The following is a 15,127-nucleotide window of genomic DNA, read 5'->3' as shown; positions in this document are numbered from 1 at the left end:
CATCTAGCGCGTGTTTACAAAGAAAAACAAATGGATAGCTGCTAAAGTATTCGGTGTGAGCAGGCCCTTACAGTTGGTGGAGGTCTTTGGCTGTTGTGTCTTGCTCTCTTATAAGTGTTTCTCAGATTAAGCAATGCGTTTGTAACAAAGGTTTGTTGTTGGGCAAATAAAGGAGGAAGCGGGAGCCGGTTTCCATTTGAGTCAGTTTTTAATTTATCAACAAACAGAAAACGCTTTTCAGCTTACACACAAAGGGTTCGCTTCTCAGCTTATACAAATAAAGATCCGCTTTTCAGCATGCATAAACACTCATTAATAGACATGTAGTCTCTCGTGTGCCCCTCTCCCTCTCTCTGTTCACCGGGCCGTTTTTATCTCACCCGTCTCTCACTGCAAACACAGAAACAGTAATTACCAGCAAATTAATCTCAGGTGAACCTCCTTACCGCTTCCTCTCTCCCTAGACAGGTGCTCGACCACGCCCTCGCTTTCACATACCCCCAAAACCCGACTCGGGCTGGGGGAACTGTCTGGTCTGCCCAACACCCCCCCCTTTTTGGAGAGGAAGTCCACAACAGCCATCTGCCCCCCGGTCTGTGGACCACCTCAAACTTAAACGGCTGGAGTACCAGATACCAACGGGTGATCTGGACGTTGGCATCCTTCATTTGGTGAAGCCATTGGAGTGGGGCATGGTCTGAACAGAGGGTGAATGCTTGTTCCAACAAATAGTAGCAGAGAGTATGGACCACCCACTTGATGGCCAAACACTCCTCCTCTATGTTGATGTACTTCATCTCTCTCATAGAGAGCTTCCGACTAATGTACAGCACCAGGCGATCCTCCCCCTCCTAATGTACAGCACCCAGCCCCCTGTCCGATGCATCTGTCTGTAAAACAAAAGGGAGAGAGAAATCAGGGGAGTGCAGAAGCGGCCCGCCACAAAGTGCAGCTTTTACCTGTGTGAAAGCCTGTTGGCACTGCTCCGTCCACTGGACCGGGTCTGGAGCTCCCTTTTTAGTGAGATGACGTCCGAATAATTAGGCACAAACCTTCGATAATAGCCAGCCAGCCCCAAGAACTGTCTCACCTCCTTTTTAGTCTTGGGACTCGGGTAGGTCACAATCGCTGCAGTTTTATCAATTTGGGGTCGCACCTGCCCATGCCCCAAGTGGAACCCCAGATACCGTACCTCCACTCGGCAGTTGCGCACTTCTTTGGGTTTGCTGTGAGTCCCGCTTGTCGCAGCGACCTCAGAACAGCCCCCAGATGCTACATGTGCCGCTGCCAATCATTACTGTAAATTATAATATCATCCTAATAAGCAGTGGCATATGCAGCGTGCAGACTGAGGACTCTGTCCATAAGACGCTGAAACGTAGATGGGGCCCCAGACAAACCAAAAAGAAGGGTCACATATTGGTGTAACCCAAATGGTGTGGAGAAGGTCATTTTCTCTCGGGACATCTGCATTAAGGGGATCTGTCAATAACCCTTTGTTAAATCCAGTGTCGAATAAAAGTGAGCCATGCCCAACCGATCGAGAAGTTCATCAATACGAGGCATTGGATACACGTCAAATTTCGACATCAAGTTGACTTTCCTATAATCCACACAGAATCGGACTGAGCCATCGCTCTTAGGCACCAGAGCCACCGGGCTGGCCCAATCACTCTGGGATTCTTCTATTACCCCCATATCGAGCATGGCCTTTAATTCTTCCCGTTCTACCTGTTTTTTGTATTCGGGTAACCAGTAGGGCCGACTACGTACCACTACCCCGGGATTGTCTCGATGTGGTGTTCTATGAGATTAGTGCGGCCGGGGAGAGGCGAGAACACATCAGAGATTTTTTTTTGTAATCTGGCAACCTCCGTACATTGTGATGGTGAGAGGTGGTCTCCACAAGGGACCGGGGTGAACCGATTGGCTTTTAGACTCACCTCCAGACCAAGCTCCTCCCTCTCCAGAACTACCATTACCAAGGATACGGTGACCGCCTCTCTCCATGGTTTTAGTAGTTTGAGGTGGTAAATTTGATGAGCCCTGCCCCTATCCATATGCACTACCTCATAACTGACTTCCCAAACTCACCGTGTGACCTCAGAGGGCCCTTGCCTCTTCACAAGTATTTTCGAGCAAGATGTGGGCAGTAATACAAGTACTTTTTATCCCAGTGCATATTCCCATAGCTGAGCTCTGCTGTTATACAGCCAGGACTGACGTTCTTGTGCCTGTAGAAAATTCTCCTGTGAAAGACACCCCAGTGTGTGGAGTTTCGCTCTCAGGTCAAGAACGCATTAAATAAAATTTTTGCTCTGTGAAGGTCCCTTCTCCCAGTTTTCCTTCATGACATCTAACACGCAACGGGGCTTATGCCCATATAACAATTCAAACAGGGAAAACCCCGTGGAGACTTGCGGGACCTCTCACACTGCAAATAACAGGGGCTCGAGCCACTTAAACTAATTCCGAGCATCTTCGTGCATGAACTTACGAATCATATTTTTTAAGGTCTTATTAAATCGTTCGGCCAAGCTGTCTGTTTGTGGATGGTACACGCTTGTCGAATCGATTTAATACCCAATAATTCATACAGCTCGCGTAGTGTACGTGACATGAAAGTAGTGCCCTGATCAGTGAGGATTTCTTTCGGAATCCCCATTTGGGAGATTATTCTGAAGCATACTGAGATCGCATCTGGGTATCACATTGCGTAGTCCACCAGATCTAGTACAAAGCTGTTCCCACGTGCTGACCATTCTAATGGCCCGACGAGGTCCATGCCAGCTCTGTTAATGGCAACCTCGATCAACGGAAGAGAGCGCAATTGCACTTTTGGAGTGGCCAGCGGATTCACCAGCTGACATTCGCGGCATATCGCACACCACCGGCTAACATCCCCGCGAATGCCCGGCCAATAGAAACGGGCCATAAGACGGCTTATTTTTTTCCCCTGTCCCAAGTGACCTGCCATCGGACTATGATAAGCTGCCTGGAACAACATTTCCTGATGGCTCTTTGGTACTAACAACTGAGTTGTATCTTCCTTTGTCTGAGCGTCCTGCATCTCTCAATACAACCGATCGTTTATAGTTGAAAAATACAGAAATGTGAGTGCAATGCGTGGCTGAAGTTGTTGACCATCAATTACTTTAACTTGGTCAAACGTGTGCTTAAGGGTTTCGTCTTGTGTCTGCTCCAGAGGGAAATCCCCAGAGGGAATTCCCCTAAGGGCTTCCCCCTCCTTTACGTCATCCTGACATGGAGCTAACGTAGACGGCCCCAGCTCCGCCTCCCCAGTCAGTGCATTGCACACCCCACACCGTCCCTCTGTATTACAGGACCCATCCACACACAACCCCTTTAACAACACTGAAAAAGCCAGCCAAATAGTACCCAAAATTAGTGGATGGGTGAGGCGGGGACTAACCACAGCCTCAATATTATGCTTTTGACCCCGAAATAGAATGGTGACGGTCACTACAGGATAATCGTAAATATCCCCATGCACACACCTCACCCTCACCCCATTATTTGCATCCAATGCCCCATTTTGAACCAAGCATTGATGAATGGAGGTTTGGTTACAACCTGAATCCACCAAGGCTTGGTATGTACCCCTCCTAATACTCACAGGTACGTGGTACGTCCCTGCTTGATTGGGGGCTACCTGTGGAGTGTCGGGGACCCGGATCAATGCCTCCACTTCCAACAAACAGAAAGAAACAGAAAAAGTAATTACCAGCAGATTCATCTCAGATGAACCTCCTTACCGCTTCCTCTCTCCCCAGACGGGCACTCAACCACGCCCTCACCTCCACAGCATTTTTAAACACTTTGTCAAGAAAGGAGTTCAACTTGGAAATTTTTGTCTTGAGATCCTTGCGTTCAGTTCCATTCTGTTGTGTTCTGTCTGATTGAACAGCCCCTGGCCTGGGCTCATAGCCTGAGCCGCTTTCCCACCGAGTTCAGCCGAATACCACAGCTATCTGGGAATATTGCTACCATACATGCAACTGTAATGAATAAAAAACATTGTGGTATATCGCTGTTATTATAGCTTGAGTTTGGAGTAGTATACTGTGTGCAAGTGTAACATCATGTGGACTGCCTATTGAAGCCCCCCCCCCCCCCCCCATTTTACTTTTGACTTAACATTTGAGAATATGGACCGACTAAAACTTTTTATTTATTTTATGCACATTAGTTGAAAGGGGAATGCTCTTTTTTTTTTTAACAGCAATGTCCTTTGCAATAATTTGTTGATGCATGGTTTATGTATTCAGTGTGCCTTCTTGTGGATTAAGGAAACAACGTCAATTTAAAAAACAGCTCACTATAAAATTGTAATATTATTTGAATTTTGAAAATATTTAAGGTAAAAAATCTAATAAAGTTTCTCTGCTCAACTGATAGCCCTAATTCAGATGGGTATTCATTAGATCAGAAGTGTGAGTGCCAAACATGATACAAGGAGGAGATGTAGAAATTTGTTTGACATCACTCAGGGGTAGAGTGGAATCTGATTGGTTGACTTATCGTGCCCCTTATGTTTAGTGTTGGCTTACCCATTTGTGTTGCAGTGAGCCCTGGCAAGAAGTGTACAAACATCAGAAAATTGTGCCTAGTACCGGCTGGACATCTGCTTAAAGGCACTTTTTACTTGAACTGTTGGTGGATTCATCTCAAATGTAGTTAGTTTGGTTGATTTTAAATGCTGCTTTCTTGGTCCTCACAAAATGAGGGGTATGATTAATCTGGACTCCTGTATAGTTTGCAGTTGGTGTGAAATCCATAAATCCAGACTAACTTGTGGAAGTTAATCAATATCGATGACGTTCAGACCAAACTGGATCTTGCGTTAAAAAAAGATATATATAGGGCAACAAATGGAACAGCTTGCAGGTGTTCTTGATAACTTAACACAACGTCTTAAAAAGGCAGCGTTCGTTTGGTGTGAAAGGCCCCATAAGGCCAAAGTACTAAATAATTTGGTTTTCCACATGCCGATACATCTTGTGCAGTAGGACTGGATATCACCAGCCACCTCACGATACAATACATATTGCAGTACACATGTCGTGATTCGATATATCGCAATACACCACAATAGCTTTTAATTTCAATTCATTTGGGTATATTTCAGTTATAATGAATTAATGATAATTTTGCTTACAGTATGAAAGAAATTCTCTCAGCTAATGCTGTTATTCAATATACAGGGGACCTACTAACTTGTTAAATTATGGACATACAGTATACATTTTTTTAAATGTCATCATTTTGGTGACATTTTTGCTTTTTTTCAAACATAGTCCATGTATTACATCAGTAAACATGATGTATTGAAATTGCATATATTATATTGGATATATACAGTATATTGTTACATTTTTGTTGTTTACATGCCTAATTACCTAAATGTACTATTTGCAAGTATGTACTTATATGGACTTTGACAGTAGTGTTTGCTTGGTCGAACGGCTTCTTTGTAGCATCCATGCTATGTGTGATTAGAATTAAATGTTTCTTTTGTTGTTTTTGATAAATAACTGACTGTAGAGAACAGAAAGGATATTAAAGAGACATTATTAAACAACAAATGGTTTGCTTGGATCTAGTCTTTGGACTCACATTACACTGAAAGAGTCAAAACTTTTACTCTCAGCATGCATTGAAATGATCTCGGTGCGAAACTTCTTCACCACTACACCACTCAAACACTGCTGAGTGAAATCTAAAAAAATTACCTGCCAGTGGATAATTACATACATTTTTTTGTAGCATATGGGAAGTATTTATGCACATATGATTGTAGGGGATTGCAGATAGAAAGAAAGAGTGATCTTGGCATTTTAAGAATCGACATTGGGTTCGTACAAATGAAGATTATGTAGAAAATCCATATTTTTGCCCGGCCCCAGATCCAAACACGTGAATCCTGCAGGATCAGTTTGTCTCTTTCGTGCCTCATAGAAGCATCTCAGACTGCACTGAAAATATCACAATATATCACAATACATGGATCTAATTATTGATACAATATCGTGAGAAAAAGTATCGCGATATATCGATATTTGATTGTATCGACACAGCCCTATTGTGCACAGTGTGCATGATGCAAATTACATCATCAGCACAGTACACACAGACTTCCAGTGTGCAGCATAGTTTTTCTAGACACATTGTCATGCATGAACTTGCCATTGTCTTTGCTGAAAGAGTATCACAAAGCAGTCATAGTGTGCATGCGTAAAACGCGTCCGTACGAGCTCGCGGCCAAAATAGGATATTTTCAAAGACTGAGCATTTGATCATGCATGAAATGGAACGGCACACGAAAAAACAAAGTATACCCTTTACTTTAGATTCCCAGCCTCCCCTTGCCTGTGTCCTGTGCTGTCCCACTCCACAGAGCACTGATGTGGGGAGGAAAGTTTATTTGTGGGGGCCGTATGATGGCACATAATGTTCCTGTATTATATGCTTTTCTGCTGATACGGCCATGCTGTCAACAAATCCACTGAGCTGGCAGCTCTGTGAAGAAGGGAGGGAGGGAGAAAGAGAGATTTGATAAATTTTTGAAAAAAACCTTATTTACAGTAACTCCACACAAAATCAAAGAACAAAAACAGAAAAAAACATTACAAGTAACCCTTTTTAAAAAAAATTACATTAAGTTCAAGTGAAATAAATAAATAAAATAAAATTACAAAAAAAATATCAAATCACCTTCATAAACAGTACACAGTGCTTCATGACTACACCAGATCATCTCAAAGGTAGACAAATTTTCCATGGTTTCATAAAATTTGAAATCAATCAACACACTTTATTTCACCAAAGTTGAAAAACAAACAGTGATGCTTTGACAAGGCTTTTGCTCAATTTTGTTTTTTCTACTGATATAAATTGCCAGTTTTGCTTGTCCCAAAATAAAGTTCAACAACTGACAAGCAAAACGCTTGTTCTAATTATACTTATAACCCAAAAAAGTCTTTACAGAAAAAATTTAATTAAAGCAGCTGAAAAGTCCTTTTAAGAGCATAAATAATGGTTCTAATCTAAAACATTGCATAAAAGCATGAAACACAGTTTTCCTTTGAGAACAAAAAAGACATTCAGAGCTAACTTCTGGATTTAAAACAGAAATAAAAGAGTTAACAGCAATGATACCATGAAGGATTCTCCACTGTATATCCCCTACCCTCTTAGATAATGGTGGCTTATACAAAGATCTCCATTCAGGTTTTACATTCTCATTCAGCTAAAAAAAAAAGAGCGCCACGGTATGTCAACCTTTCTGTCAAAACTTTTTTGTTAAAAACCATAACACAGGCTCAACCACACAGATTCCCAATTAAAAAAAAAAAGACATGTACACCCATCTAGATTAGGTAGAAGTGTTAAACAAGGAAAACAGTCTTGAGCATTGGGAGTGCTTACCCCCGAGTAATAGTCCTTCAGCATTTGGTTCTCTTCAGCTGTGAGAGCCGACTTCAAATTAACCACAAAAAAAAAAAAGAGAAACCAAACGAACAGATCTGATTCCCAAATGCTGGGATGTTATCTCTGCATTCTTCAAATTTGAGCCAGCCAAAGTCAACATCTGACCCAAGATGATGATCCTGGATTTTTGGAGTAAAGTACTAAATCCATGTAAGTTTCAACTGTTAGTAATGTCCAGACGGGCTCCGAGTATCAAAGGTTCCTCTAACAACCAATGAAGAGAGTATGAGCTTTCAGTCTTTTGAATGTGAAACAAACTCCACACTTTAAAAAGGTTTCGATAAAAAGAAGGCATCTCTGACAAATCCATTTTCAGAGGGTTCAATAAAAAAAAAGATGTTTATCCAACCCAAACCCCCCAAATATTTGCAGTATGACACAGGCAATAGCTCTCCAGCTAAAATCAGTTGCACCATCAAACAATCTCTGTAAAAACTGCAAACGAAAAGCAGCAGCTCTGCTTTGTAAATGTATCAGTCCTTGCCCTCCTTCTTCCTTAGGTAAGTGTAAAACACTCTGTGGAATCCAGTGCAGTTTATCCCAGAAGAAGTCCACAAGAACAGCTTGAGTTACAGCTAAAAGGTGTAGTGGAGGATCCACACAGGCCAGCCTGTGCCATAGGGAGGATGCAACCAAATTGTTTACAACAAGAGTGCACCCTCTGTAAGACATGTTTGGTATCAACCATCTACATTTTTCTAGAGGCTGATAAAATGCACTCGTGCCCCACAACTTCTCCAACAGCCATGCGACATTCCTCAACACTTGCCGCAGATGCCACTTTAACTGCATGGCGCCGCATGAGGAGACTTGTACTCCCCACACCTGTGGTCGCCATGCTTCCTCCAAACAAAGTGGCAGCACGCTGCCCAAAAAACAAGTGCACACTCCCAATTTCCCCAAACCCTTTGTGCACAACACCCCAAACAAAAAAATATATATAAAGATAGATAGAAAAAAAAATTATGCTCAACACAACAACCTCATACACACTCACCACGCTCCACTCGCTCAACAGACGCTCACTCATGCGCACGAGAGAGAGAGAGAGAGAGAGAGAGAGAGAGAGAGAGAGAGAGAGAGAGAGAGAGAGAGAGAGAAATCCCAGGCTTGATTTATTGCCTCTGCAGAGGAGAGCATGAGAGAGGAGGGGTGAAGAGTGAGAAAGAGAATTCTTTTTTTGATTTGACTTGACGAGTTTGAGTTGGAGACTGACTGTAGGACAAATCCAAATAAATGAAGAGGTGATGATTTATTTTCTCCCATAATCTCTAGGAGACTTTCCTCCAATTCTTTCCTCTCCACAACCTCTGTTGCCTCTCTGTCTCTCTCTCTTGGGAACCTGCTATAGACCTCATCTGACCAATGCTTAACAAAAGCCTCTTGGAAATTACCCAGCATGCCTCTAGGTAGACAGAGAGTTCTGCCTTGATGCTTTTCTGGTCTTGGAGTGAGCGAGAAAGAGTGAGTGAGAGATAGCGAGAGTGAGAGATACAGAGAGATAGAGCGAGACAGAGAGAGAGAGAAAGAAAGAGAAAGAGAGAGAGACTGTTTCACTCTGCTGAAACCCCTGCTGTGTTATTAAGCTCTGTTAGAATCTGGACTCCACAACAGCTTCTGTGCAACTTTTCCCAGTTTATTGCTGTGTATACACAAAGTAATTGCATAACACATGGATTAAAATTCTTATAATAAGTTACACATTACCAATGTCTGGTCAAGACACTCTAAGCAAATAGACCTTAGTAAATAATTTACTAAATGCAATGAATGATCCTGGCACTGATCACATTGCAAAAATGTGCTATGGGATTCCTATAGGTTTTTGGGCACTACAAGTTATGCCCTATAGACTTCCATCGTAAGTCTATTACTATAAACATGATTTAAGGACAATTTGAAATTATTCTGTAATCTACAGCATGTCAAGGATACAGTCGATAACCACACAAAATAATTTCAAATTGTCCTTGAATTTGAACAAACAAGCAAAAATTGTGTTTATATAACGCACAAAATATTATGGATTGCACAGATTTGAAAATTTTTGGTTGATACAATACCGATATTGATATTTTACCGTATTTTGTCATCCGATTACAGTTCTGCTCAGGAATTATGTTTTAAAAATATACAAAGAGATACAAAAGCTTTTTATTGTTCTAACAATAAATAATTGCCATTGAACATGGATTGGATCTGTTGAACACTAACTAAATTTCCATCCAAAGATTTTTTGAGAAAAAAGTTTTAGCGCATCAAAATAAAGCTGATAGAAACGCAAATTATTGATAAATTTTGCAAGTGTCGACATAATATTATTTTTTTTAAGTTTAGCGCATAAAGCCTATGTCGACACGTCAGTTGTCATGAAAAACTGGCTTGGAAACAATTTTTGTCAAGAAAAATGGCATTAACGCAAAAATGTAGTGTCACATGACAGAATTTACATCACATTTGTCCTTAAACAAACAGCATAATGGAGAGGAACTCTTGAGTTTTCTTCAATTTCTTTAAAAGACACATTACCTTTATTCCTGATGGAAGTTTTTCCAGACTTTTTACGGACTGCGTTCCCGAGTCGGTAAATATTACGCCGTGTTTTACCAAAACGTTTAAACGTATAAAACGTTTTATCAAAAGGAACGAAACACCGTTTTACGTTCTATAGTTGTATAATGGATATAGACGTCCAGACGCTAGAGGGCGCAGCTTGCTTACACAATGCTGACTGAAGCGCTGATTGCAGTCCATTTTTAAACACAGCCTTTCATGTTTTAATAATCGTGTAAGAACATATTGCGATTTCAATCTTAACTCAATTAATTGCGCAGCCTTAATGGATACCATACCAATGACTCAGAAGTCAATGTTTGCTGGTTTCAAAGCATTTTGGATGGTTTTTCCTCATGGATAGGTAAGTGCCGCTTTCAAAACTGTCATGTCTGTAACAACGGTTTTTCCTCATTAATTTGAGAGCGAGAATGATTACAAATTATTACATGTTCTTTGGAGTGCCAAACCTTCTATTTTCTGTGGCTATCATTAATTTTGTATTGTGCATTTGAATTCACAGAGTTTTTATAAAGTGTGTTGATAATTAATTATAAATGAGCCATCCGTTTTTCATATCTGCATTTTTATGCTTAAAACCGTTTTGCCAATGGTTTTAATTTGGTCAGTAATTGACCCCAGCTTAGCTGGAATATGTGAAAAAAAGAATTTCACTGTATATGTGCAAATGTATAATGTGTGATAAATAAATATAATTAATTATTAATTATAATTAATTATTAATTAATTGGCCGATAAATATTGGTGGCTGATACATCGGTGCATCCCTACTAACAATGGAGGTAGGGGCAATGCAAAGAGTTTAAAAGCAGAAACATGCTGCTCGTATTTTTAAGCGCTTACATTAATTCTTCTGACAAAAATGTTTGACGTTTGAGCTATTATAGTTATCTAAATCGTCCTTTTATGGTGGGATCATTGTTCTATGCAGTTTATCTTTTTTTTTTCATTAATGAGTGCATATACATGCACACCATTCCACTGAGGACTAACAAAAATCAGCTTATTTAAAGGAATAGTTCACCCAAAAATGAAAATTTGCTGATAATTTACTCACCCTCAGGCCATCCAAGATGTATCTGAGTTTCTTTCCTCATCAAAACAGAATTTAAGATTTCATTTCAGGCCTCCTCCTCTAAACAATGCAAGTGAATGTCCTCCATTTTTGCATCAAAATAATCCACACAACTCCAGTCGACAAATAAATTTCTTCTGAATGCAAACGATTGATTATTTTTAGAAACAAAACAATACTTATATACTTTTTAACTACAAGTGTTTGCTTCCATACATCTCTGTGACGTGCGCTCATGAGAGGGATGATGTAAGCGCGTTGGTAAGATCATGCGTCACGTGGAGGAGCAGTCAGGACATGCGTCTTGGATGGCCTGAGGGTGAGTAAATTATCAGCAGATTTTCATTTTTGGGTGAACTATTCCTTTAACACGATGTTTGCCTGAGACTTGAAATCATTTGAAAATTATCAGCTTTTGACGTCAAAATGTAAACAGGCATGCACCATTGCACATAACACTTGGGCATATTGGATAAACCGTTAAAAACAGCTGTAAATGTGTTTGCATGCAACAGGAAATAAGGGTAATAGGCAAAAATATTTGTGTGCTTAAATGGTTTATGACCTTAGCCCGATTTAAAAAAAAAACAAAAACAAAAAACAGGACTGTACACGTTGTCTGCTTTTTAAGCATAATCAGTGTAAGAAGAACATGCATGTTAGCACACACACACTGACATACTTTCAAAACTGAGGTTTTTTATGTTTTTTCCGATGCAATGTTTTGCCCCATATATTTCTATTGTAAGTGCATTACTTAAAGTATGAATTTTGTTTGATTTTACAAACTGATTAAAAAAAAAAAAATGCTGTGGTAATCAACAACGTCACAGATGCTGCCGATAGTGCTTAACTTAACTTATAGTAATCATATAGTACCTTGCTATTTATTAAAGTAACATCATAGTATTACCATCTAAAGCTTTCAGTTAACCATCAATATAACTGCCACAGTATCTTTTTTGTAAGGGCATTTCCTGATTCCATTGCTCATTTAAATTTTAGCCATGTTTGTTCACAAGTGTCTGTTTCCTGAACATTAGAAAAACCATACTCTGTATTGACACAAAAGGTCTTTATGTTTGGGGATGTTTATTTAATGAAGCATTCATTTGAAGCACATAAATCTTTCTCTGCGCTCAGCTGTGCCCATTCAGACCGTCAGTCATCCTGTGTTAGTGGCCCAAGGAGGGAATCTCTCTCTCTCTCTCTCTCTCTCTCTCTGAGCAGTAGGAGGAAGATAGGATCTGTGCAAATGGGAGGCCTCTTAAAAACATGCTTCCAGATCTCTTGTGTTTTCCAGAGAAAACCAGTAGGGCCATTGTTTATTAAAAAGACCTCACCATACACATTTAACAAGCTTGGATTGACGTTTGGAAGAATCTGTGTAAGTCATGCAACTTTAGCTGTATTTATTTATTTATTTTTTTCCTTTTCTTCCCAATTTGGCATGTCCAATTCCCAATGCGCTCTAAGTCCTCGTGGTGGCGTAGTGACTCACCCCAATCCGGGTGGCGGAGGATGAATCTCAGTTGCCTCCGCATCTGAGACAGTCAGTCCGTGCATTTGATCATGTAGCTTGTTGAGTGTGTTACCACAGAGACATAGTGCCTGTGGAGGCTCACGCTATTCTCTGCAGTATCCACGCACAACTCACCACGAGCCCCAACAAGAGCGAGAACCACATTATAGCGACCACGAGGAGGTTAACCCAACATGACTCTACCCATCCTAGCAACCAGGCCAATTGGTTGCTTAGGAAGCCTGACTGGAGTCACTCAGCACACCCTGGATTCGAACTTGTGACTCCAGGTGTGGTAGTCAGCATCTTTGCTTGCTGAGCTACCCAGGCCCCGCAACTTTAGATTGTTATTGTTGGGGGGGTTTGTTGAGGAAACACTTTATTCTTTAGAACATTTTTAATGTTGCACCAGAATAAACGTTACATTTAGCATAAAGTTGGCTATAGCGATGTAGATTCAAAAATATTTTGGTAATACATAGAAAGAACAATAGACCAGAACCTGGTAATCCCACAGCTAAAAAGACAATTTTAGAGTGAGAGTGTTTTCAAAACTGCTTTGTTTTTGATGGAGGACACAACACCATTGTCGTGTAAATGAGAGTCGTACATGTAGCCAAAATATTGTTTTATTTATTTATTTTATTTTATTTTTTAAACGCAAACATAGTGTGGACGTGGCCTAAATCAGTCACAGTCACTTATGAGATTTCAATTCGATTCCATAAGCAGCTGCCCATAGGCAGTAAACAGTGAGCCATCTCGCTAGATTTTGGTTCAGAGCTATAGAAAGGACAGATATCATTAATATTTGGGTCCATCTGTATTTAAAAACTGGGCCTTGTTGGAGTCGTAGCCTAGTGGTTAGTGCAGATGTTTTGGACTCTTGCAAGTGATCCAGGATCGAATCCGACTTGCAACGTTTCCATGCAATGATTCCATTCCTTCTCTTTCCTCAATAATGTCCTGTCCCCCGCCCATCTCTGTCAATAAAAAGTGTTGAAAAGCCCAAAAATGACACAAAAATGGGGACTTAAGTGGCAAAAGCCACCATGATTCACCCTTCTGGGTTTAAACTGACTCCAGTGATAGACTGACTACTAACTGCTTCACAGACTTTTTTCGGGGGTTGACATTTCAGAAGATGTTGATACACTGGTAAACATGATGGATGACTCACAAGAGCTTTGTTGACTTGATAGTAGTTCGCACTATAGCTTTTTGTAAAAGCAGGTCTGTGCAATGACTGAAGTTAATAGTTACACAGTCATGGGCCAGACGTGTAGGCACGGATTCATGCTTATGAAAGATGGGATCAGAGTGTTAACTGCACATTTTAGCTGTCAAGTTCTAGACCATATTTCATACTTTTTGGTGTTTGTGTTTTAAAAGTCCCAGTTTGAGTTACTACAAGTAAGAGGCAGCCTTTGGAATTTAAGTAATTCCAAAGGCTTTTTTTCTGCATCTCTTGCAAATTTCAAAGCATGTGTGCTGGAAAGACAAGTAGGGCTGTGTGTCATCAGCGTAGCGGTGGTAAGAGAACCCATGTGCTTGAATGATGGGTTCCAGTGATGTTGTATATACAGAGAAGGGAAGTGGGCCAAGCACTGAGCCCTGAGGTACTCCAGTAAGTAGCTGATGTGACTTGGACACCTCACCTCTCCAGGTTACCTTGAAAGACTTACCTGAGTGATAGGACTTGAACCAGCCAAGAACAGTTCCTGTGATGCCCAGAGTAGAGGTGGTGGACAGGAGAATCTGATGGTTGACTGTGTTGAAGGCTGCAGATAGGTCCTGCAGTATAAGGAAAGGTGATCTGGATCAAGCTCTCGCCTGTCTCTGTGATTCGGTGAGAGACAGCAGGGCAGTCTCGGTGGAATGTCCACATTTTGCTGGACAAGCCATAAGATATCAGTATTTGTTTTCTTATTTATTAAAAGTTCCATATTCTAAATTTTTGTAGCATTTAATTGTCTATTTATTAGTGTTGGCAAGGTTTCTAGCACCAAAAATCAGTCATTACTTAGTTTTATGTTACCATTTTCCAGCCTCTCTTTGACCCTTAATTAAAAAGGCAGTTTTTCTATATGTAAAACTATATGACTTCTATATGTAAATGACATCTAAAATTACTTTTCTTTTTGGCTATCATCAACAATCTGTCTTACCATCACCAGGCTCCATTCACGAATGGAATCCCCACTTTTCATGATTCAATATACTATATCCGATGGATAAAATCAAGTCCCACCCTGCATTTTTCTCATTTAATCTTCTGAAATACATCAAAGTCTTTATAAGGCAAGTCAGGTCACTCTATGGCCATGTTTGTTACACTTCCGGACAGCTGTTTTTTATCAATACTAATAAAGCTTTTATCTTCTTAGATGGGGAAAGACCGGAATCTCCAAAATGGTTGGTCAAAATTACAATTGAATAACATA

General features: G+C 40.5%; 1 protein-coding gene and 1 long non-coding RNA gene across 2 annotated transcripts in view; one reads left to right on the top strand and one right to left on the bottom strand.

Moving 5' to 3' along the window:
* Nucleotides 1-15,127, top strand: part of LOC127440510 (heparan-sulfate 6-O-sulfotransferase 1-A) — a 255,869-nt gene that overhangs the window by 27,970 nt on the left and 212,772 nt on the right. The gene's annotated exons all lie outside the window — the stretch shown is intronic.
* On the bottom strand, nucleotides 52-8,466 carry LOC127440511 (uncharacterized). The gene is made up of 3 exons (XR_007897142.1): nucleotides 7,450-8,466; nucleotides 6,367-6,540; nucleotides 52-890 (listed from the first exon to the last, which is right to left on the bottom strand). It is a non-coding gene; the product is annotated as an uncharacterized LOC127440511 (long non-coding RNA).

This window comes from Myxocyprinus asiaticus, chromosome 5 (genome assembly GCF_019703515.2).
Source record: "Myxocyprinus asiaticus isolate MX2 ecotype Aquarium Trade chromosome 5, UBuf_Myxa_2, whole genome shotgun sequence".
NCBI lineage: Eukaryota > Metazoa > Chordata > Actinopteri > Cypriniformes > Catostomidae > Myxocyprinus > Myxocyprinus asiaticus.
The sequence above is the reverse complement of the archived record's forward strand: the minus strand, read 5'-3'. Positions and strand labels throughout refer to the sequence as shown.